Source organism: Chrysemys picta, chromosome 5 (genome assembly GCF_011386835.1).
Source record: "Chrysemys picta bellii isolate R12L10 chromosome 5, ASM1138683v2, whole genome shotgun sequence".
Classification (NCBI taxonomy): domain Eukaryota; kingdom Metazoa; phylum Chordata; order Testudines; family Emydidae; genus Chrysemys; species Chrysemys picta.
The window spans coordinates 95,358,096-95,366,776 of record NC_088795.1 but is presented as its reverse complement, the minus strand read 5'-3'; the positions used below and the strand labels follow the sequence as shown (position 1 = coordinate 95,366,776).

The following is an 8,681-nucleotide window of genomic DNA, read 5'->3' as shown; positions in this document are numbered from 1 at the left end:
AATAGAATGCCTTTCAGTTTCTGCCAGCAGGGTCTACACAGGGCAGTTAGAGAGTTACATGTTAGAGTGCTTTACAAAAATCACACCTCTCTGGAGTGCTTTGCCGGGCTGTGTAGACAATCGCTGAGCATTTAGCACTGAAGTTACTTCCAGTTTTCATTATTAGTGCAATTGGATGCCGAGAAGATGCATAAAAAGCAAACACCCCTGTGTTTTAAAAGGTGGTATGCTTTTGTCATGGAGATTGTCATGCTTAGCTCCTGTGAAAGTGTATTTAGCGCTGGGAGAGGATTAGATGTGCTTATTTGTTTACAGAATCAGGGACACAGTTACAGTTCAACGAATAACTAGCCCCATATTAGAGGCTTGACTTATGCAGGTTTTGTTTATTGAAAGTGACATGTTCTAATTTATAAATAAAGTTGACTCCCTATGTTTTCATTACCAAGAAAAAATAAAAATCAATGATCATCTTCCTCATGTGTAATGGTAGTGCGCAGCTTTGTTTCTGCTGAAAATCCAGGTTTCCAAAATAAATTGAAAATTATGTTTTTATATCTAAACTATGTACTTGTATAGCCTGCCAGTCAGCATAGTACCAAAGCAATGTGTTTATTTTAATCAAATACTACCTGTCTGTTACTACACCGTTCACAATGCTGCTTTGAGATGAATGGGTATGCTTCCCCTTTAAGCAGCATGAAATGTGTGGGAGCAGGGTTACATATGTCACACAAGTTTATACATTTCTTCAGGGATCCAGCCATTTAAAAATTCTTCCCTCACTCAGCTAGCGAAAAGCCTGTCCTCCAACTTTATTTGCATAAACCTAATTACTCCTCCCAGGAACAAGGACAGGCTTAGGCAGCCTCAGGAACCCAAATTAATTAAAGGCAGTTTCCTTTGGGCCAAATTGTGACACCCTTACTCATGCTTAGTGCCATTCTGAGGGGAAAATTCCACCATTGAATATGAAGTAGTCACCTTGGACAGAAAACCCTGAAGCTTGTGGAACTCCTGTAGTTCAGTTGGCTGTGTTACTCCAAGTAGGGTTCTCCTGCCTATCAGTTCCATATCAGAGTAGGATGTGCAGAGTGAGTGACTTCTTCATTCAGGTGTGGAATAACCCAGGCATCTGAAAAACACTTACACCCTTCACCAGTGATTTTAAAAAGCAGTTTGGGAGTGGTGCAAGAAGTCAGCATCCTATGGGAAACAGGTGGGGAAGGGGAGGGAAGAAAGGAAAGAGGAGAAGGCAAGGGCTAGTGGGAACATTTAGATGGATTATGAATTTCCAGATGTTAGAAATTGTATGAATTTTACCTTGTGCTGAAAACAGAAATCTACATGTGAATCTGGTCTTAACCACTTAGGAATTGCCTAACTTCTAGATCAGGGGTGGGCAAACTACGGCCCAAGGGCCGGATCCGGCCCCTCAGAGCTTTGGATCCGGCCCAAGAGATTGCCACCCCCCGGGCCACTCCTGGAAGCGGCCGGCACCACGTCCCTGCGGGGAGGAGGGGGCAGAGGGCTCAGCGTGCTGCCCTCACCTGTGGGTTCCACACCTGAAGCTCCCATTGCCCACGGTTCCCCATTCCCAGCCACTGGCCGCTTCCAGGAGCGGCACAGGGCCAGGGCAGGCAAGGAGCCTGCCCTGGCCTCAGTGTGCGCCGCTGCCACCCCGGAGCTACTCCAGGTAAGCGGCACCGGTCCGGAGCCCACACTCCAAACCCCTCCTGCACCCCTGCCCTGAGCTCCCTGCCACACCCCACACCTCTCCTTCACCCCAATCCCCTGAGCCCCCCTTGCACTCCAACCCTCTGCCCTGAGCCCCCTCGTACACCCCGAAACTCCTCCTCCACCCCAAACCCCTTCCCTGAACCCCTTCCCGCACATCGCACCCCCTCCCACACACCAACCCCCTGCCCCAACCCTACATTCATGGCCCTGCATACAATTTCCCCACCCAGATGTGGCCCTCGGGCCAAAAAGTTTGCCCACCCCTGTTCTAGATGCTTAGCTAGCCAGTGGGATCCACAAAGTCTGGGTTAGATGTCTAGGCTCTTTATACACTGCATGGGGAGAGACAGGAACCTAAGAATGGGATCTTCAATTGCCAGTACATGAGGTGGGAAGCCACCCAAGCTAGCCAATAGCATATGTAGAAGAAATTGGTGTGTCTAAAGCTCCACCCCATTCTGAGTGTTAGGCTGGACTGGAGGGAAGCACATATCAGTTTGGAATCCACAGTGAGGAACTCTGTCCTACAGTTAGGTGCCTAAGCCGTTCTTGAAAGACTAGCAGCAGCAAATGCCTTAATCCACCCAAAAGAAGTCAGTGAGGTGGCGGCAGTTGCAGTCTGCTTCCACTACTCCACAGGTTAAAAGGGAGAGACTAAAAGAGTGAAATCCAATAAGATTTTTTTTTTTTAATTCAGACAACCACCATGCAGCTCCAGAAACAGTCACAGCAGAAGCCCCAACCCAGTAGTATCATACATCCTCTTCAACTAACAGGAAGCAGAAAGTGTTTTTAAACTCAAAGACTACAACTCTCAGCCTGCAATTCTGGATCTAGCAACACCACATATTCCCCCATCTCAGAACAATAATAATAGCAAGTTAGTGTATTAACACCAGTTTAGTTTTTATTTATTTACTAATTACTTAAAAGAAATGGTAATGTAACTATAATTCGAACACTAGTTGTAAGAGACTTAACCTCCTTTTCCTTTATAACATAACAGTCTCTAGTTCATGGCTGACTGACAGCATGTCTGTCAGGTCCAATACACTGGCGATTATCCTGTATTATCAGTGGGAAAGTAAAATCATCAGGATCAGTTAGATGATCTAAAACACCTTTGCTTCACTATTGGTAAGCAGATACGAAATGAGTAGCTATACATATCTGACTATCTGATAGCTTTTAACCATATAGTCCTTTTTCTCTCCACAACAATTGTCAGTGGAGATGTGAACCTGTGTCTCCTGTTTCTAAGATTCTAGATTTTTGTATTCCTGGTTCACATTTGAATTTCAGTTCCTTGGCCCCCCAACATTTTATATTTTTTGCCTTTTCTGTTCCATTGTTTGTCTTATATCTGGCTGCATGGATATATCAGAGGTAAGTCCCTGTAATCCAGCAACATTTACATTTAGTATACATCTCTCTGCTATGCAATAATTCCAAAGGTGACCTTTGCATTGTAGCATGGTACCTAGCTCTATACATCTGTAAAAAACTTTAGTGAAGGTTGTCCCTGCTTTTCTTTCCAGTGTAGTTATCCTTCAGACTGTCTTTCAAACTTCTATTGTGCCATTCAATTTCAACCTTAGAGTTGAAGGTAATACACAGATGAGCTTTTATGTCTAATGCCCTCTCTACCAGAAAAATTTCTAATTCCAGGGAGGTAAATTGTGTTCTGTTATTGAATACTAATTATTTTTGGTACCCTTCCCTGCTAAAGAGCATCAAGAAGAACTTGATCATCATAGTAGATGTGACCTGTGATGTAAACACCACTTCCAGCCATTTACTGAAGTATGCGTTCAGGGTGATAGCATAGCTAGTCACCTGACACATTGTCAAATGGACCTATAATGTCAGTGGCAAGTTTTTCCCATGCCGCATCTGGAAAAGGAACAGGCTGTAATGGTAGTCCAGACAGGACAAGATGGCAGTAATGCAACTTGCAAGTAATGCATGTCGATATAGCTGCTTCAACTTCAGCATCCATTCCTAGCCACCAATACAGGTTCTGTAGAAATTATTTCATTCTGACAATTGCTTGATGTGTCATGCACCAGGTGTATGACTTTTGGCTGCAGTTCATCTGGCACTCAACCGTTAAAGTATCTCATGTCATGCACCAATCTTGAAGACAAAGTTTGTTGTTTACTGTACAGCAAGAGAGTAAAGCTGAATCAAAGCATTTGGAATTGTCTGGCCATATTGTCAGCAGTTCCTACAATCTTTTTCTAAAGCAGGCATGGTAAGCAAGCAAATTTGAATTGTTCTAGTTTAACAGCTGTGAAAAAGTGGAACTACTTTTTAGTCATTATCTGTCTGCATGTCAGGAGAAGGTAAGAGCAGGTGGGTCAAGCAATCAGCAGTCACATTCTTAATTCTCACATATGACAGTATAGGCTGCAAGATGGTCTTGCTGACCATCTAGAAAATCATTTTGCTGTGTGGAGATGTTTTTTGTGTTCCTCAGGTTTTCCTGAATACAGTAAAATCATCCAAACACATTGGACTCCAAGCCAATTTTTTAGAATCACAGGCATCATTCTTTGCAAAGCGTTGGGTCCTGATGTAAGTCCATATGGTACACATTTAAAACAGAGTAGTCCATCATGCACAAAACACAGATCTCTGCAGTCTTCCTGTAGCATAAGTTGGTCACACACACACACACACTGTAGGTCAAAAGTAGAAAACACCTTTGTTCCATAAAGTTCCATAAACACATCTATAGATGGGAATGGATAGCTGTCAATCACAATGGCTTTATTAGGCTCTCTTAAGTCTATGCAAAGACAAATACCTCCAGTCTTTGTCATCATTATCAGAGAGACCCATTCAGATAATTCAATCTCTTCTATAATACCATTCTGTACTAGTTTTAAGCTCGTATGATACAGACTCCTTAACTGAGAATGGGGGTTCTCCTCTGTACCATTCTCATTAAGTGCAGAATTGGAGTTGGTGCTTAATGGTGCCAGATGGGGTAGAAGCAATGCACCCATTGACTACCTGCACATTTAGGTAAGATAGGAGTACATCTATGCACAATATAGAATTCTGCTAGTATGTATCAAAAGTCAATTACACGGACGCAACCAAGCACAGGAATGCAGTTAATCAAGTAGTACTGTAGGCATAAGCTTTTTGGCAAGTGGCACACATTCAAAGCACTGCAAGTAAAATTGATTCAGGTAGCATAGAAACTGCTGAGCCAGTGTCCAACATTAATTCTACCACCTGGGGCTTCTCTTCTGCTGTAGCAGAAACATGAACAATACACATTATTTTATCCACAACATATGTGGAACTGCTTCTGTTAACACTCAAAACAGTAACATCAGGCACAATAAGGACACATACTTGTTAATTAGGCTGGTTGCTGCAGCATACCTTAGAAAAATATCCAGTCTGTTTGCAGTGATTGCACTGAGCTGCCTTTGCAGGACATACTATGTAGTTTGTGGTGTGTTTAAATCCACAGAGGTAAAATACTTTTCCCTTGTGCATTTTGAAGTCACTGGGCCTGTGACTTCTAATTTGTAGTACTCCTATAATGCTTTGCCTGCCTTGTTGTAGTCCATGTCTTTAATGGTTGTATGGCTTGGATCGCAGTCGCTGTAGCTGGACTCTATTTTCACCTCCACCATAGCTGACTCAATATGATTAGCAATGGTTATGAGTTTCTATAATGTCATATCTGATTCAAGTAGTAGGGGTTCTCTAGTGTGGAGCACAACCAATTTCTCCACAAGCTGATCTCAAATTATTTTGTCTGCCACATTGCCAAAAATCACATCGACAGTCGATTTCCTTAAAGCAGCAATATACTGATCTGTCGACTCCCCTATTTTTTCTTTACACTGGCAGAATTTATAGCATTCCACTTCCACATATACTTTAGGCACACAAAAAATCTTTAATGCATTGAGTGCAGTCTCATTTTTCATTCAGAAGGGGAAGAGTCTAGAATATACGTGCTCCTTGTGCTCCAAGGCAGTAAATAAGCAGATCATATTTTCTTGGTTTGGAAAGTTCTTTGTCATTAATGGCAAGGACGTAGCTCTCAGACATGCTAAATCCAAGCCTTAAAATCAATTGGAGGCTCACCCAGTTTTTAAAGAAAGGGTAGAGGTGATTGAGGGGCAGGAGAGCCATCCTTGTTGTCAATTTGTGGAGTAGCAGAGGCAGAGGCTGAAAAAGTGAAATACAACAAGGTTTTCTTTTATTATTATTATTAAGACAACAACCTTGCAGCTCCAGAAGCAGCTGCAGAAGCTTCCCTGACTCAGCTGTGTCACATACCCACTTATACTTCCAGACAGTTTAACAAACAAGTAGACCCCTAAGACTACAGCTCCCAGTATGCAGTACTGGATATAGCACCACCACATAACTCCATTTCTATCGCTCCCACCCCTGCCTGATGAGGAGAAGGGATTTGAACACGGGCTTTCTATCTCCCAGGTGGATGCCCTAATCACTGGACGACAGAATCACTCCATCACTCTCTGGCCCAATGCATATTTAGTTTATATCAATTAGAACAGCTTCAGCAGGAGAGATTGAGAGAGTCCCACTTCAAAATATCCCAGAGGTCAGATCCCTTTCCTGAGAGGTGGGGAACCCATGTTCAAATCCCTTCTCATCAGGCAGAGGGGTAAAGTGATCTGGATCTCCCACATCCAGAGTGAGTACCCTAACTATTGGGCTAAAGCTTAGAAGGAAGGCATCCTTGTCCTGTCCCCCACACCCCCCAACGTTGTTTTCTGTAGAGTTAGACATGCTCACAGCATGCAGCATAGGTGGGTGTGTGGGGGGGGGGACAACTAGTTTCACCTAGTTTGAGAATCCCACTGGGGCTTAGGTGTGATAGGTGCCCAGATGCCTACACTGATATGTTGTGTACATGCCTAACAATGGAAACTTGGGGCTTAGGCAGCTTTTAAAGTGAAAATTTAGGTGTCCCCAGAGTTCGGCAGCAGCTGAGCAGGGGTTTTGAGGATCTCAGTGGCACCTAAATTTTGGACTTTGGCACCTAAAGTGGGAGTTTGGTGCCTATGTCAGTTTGTGGATCTAGACCTAGATGCCCAATCAGCATTCAAACCTCAACTTCTCATAAGATAACAGGCGTTTGAGGGCCTTAAACATTTCAGCCCAAGAGACCTCACTTAAGTCATTTTCCTTAGATAAGTCTATGCAGACCTATAGGATTTAACCCTTAATGCTCAACTAATGGTTTCAGCTAAATTCATACAGTGTACTCACCTAAAAGCCTGTTCAAATAACCCAGTATATGCTTAGTAAAATATATATAGTTTAATTTAGGTTTGATTTTATGCCTTGATGTATTTGAAGACCTTGTAGAAAACATAAGCTTTAATGCTATCCCCTGATATTGCTTAAGCAATATTATCCATTGCAGTCCTTCAGAATATTTTTATTCCAGCTAATAGCATGTACTGCATGATCAAAATGGTGTCATTCACCACAGTGAAGATTTAAATAATTATTCTTACAAGGATCATAATCACTTTATAGGTTTCATTATAATGCACGATTACTTAATGTTTAACATGTTGTGCATTATTACTACTACTTTTTTTCCCTCTTTCAAATACAACTCATTATAACAACAAAAGGGAAGATGTAAAGATTTGCAATAAGGAACCTGTTGTTCAGTAAGGAGGAATATTTTATATCTTGAGGCCTTTCTGGAGATTTTACTGACTTGCCTCCCACAAAATATTATAATCAATTTGAAGAGATATGCAGAGCACACTGAAAAATATAATCTGTCATAACCCTCTGAAATAGCTGCATGATGACTTCAGTCTAACTTCAGATGTTACTCTGGGGAAACTTGTCCATATATTAAACATTACAAACAAAACTGGCATCACAAATGATCCTCTTGCTTTTACTCTGGGAAGAAAGGACGAGGAATAGATGGACATGGAGGCCCAAACAATCTTCTCACTGCTAGTGTAGATCTCACATAGTTGAGTCAAAACACCTTGGAGAAACTTATACTGCCCTGTAGCACCCCATGCTGGCAGAGCATGGCTCTGCTGAGTCCTGCCCCAGTTTCCCCTTCTCTTGGGGGGGCCCTTAAAAACTCCACACAGTCCAAAAGCACTAGGACAAAATCCCCCTTCTAAAGTTCTACATTTTTAAGTCCATATAAACTTGAACTAAAGTCTCTTCCACACAGACTCAAAATAAAGCCTTCATGGTCTGTCGTTATCCTCTTGGGTTCAGGGGGTTGCACAGCCCTCCTTTCTTGGAGCCTGTGGTTCTGGGATCTCAGCTGCTCCTCTAGCAGCTTCCCTAACTGCTTCCTTCAGGAACCCTTGCAGCAGTTCTCTATGTAGTTTTCTCTTACCTCCGTGGTGTAGGACAGATCAATAAGTAGCTCTTCCTCTGCTGCTGTCTCTCCCTTCAGAAGGCCCAGGTTCCTCCCTTTAAGGAAGCTGGGCAGTAGGTAATCAGTCACAGCTGCAGTGGACCACACTCTTAAAGGGGCCAGTTACCCTGTGTCATGCTCCTGTCTGTGATGCATTTCTTTGGGAGGAGGAGAACAAAACAAAAAAAAGCCTTCCTCCCTTCGTCTCTTGTCCAACATCCCCAAGTGTTTCATCCGAACCTTCCACAATTAGAAGAGTTACTTAACCTTTTTCCACACGCCTCTCAAATTGCCTGAGTGGGACCACATGCCTCTCAAATTGCCAAAATATCATGACTGTGGCTACTCCTGTTTTTCCAGGACAAACCACTCCAATCTCTTGTAAGAGCTAGTTCCTGATTTCCATCCCATTTTTTGCAGTCCCAAAAGGTGTAGAACAGCTTTGACAGCTCAAGAGAAGCATCTGAATTTCTGGGTGCTTAACTGAATTTAACCTCCAATCCTTTGCCCACAAATAGACTTCATTCTC

The 8,681-nt window shown here is 42.8% G+C and overlaps 1 long non-coding RNA gene across 1 annotated transcript; it reads right to left on the bottom strand.

Annotated features, from left to right (window-relative positions):
• Nucleotides 1–2,627: 2,627 nt before the first annotated feature.
• LOC135984128 (uncharacterized) lies at nt 2,628–8,237 on the bottom strand. Its single transcript, XR_010602037.1, has 2 exons — nt 8,132–8,237; nt 2,628–5,940 (listed from the first exon to the last, which is right to left on the bottom strand). It is a non-coding gene; the product is annotated as an uncharacterized LOC135984128 (long non-coding RNA).
• Nucleotides 8,238–8,681: the final 444 nt, after the last annotated feature.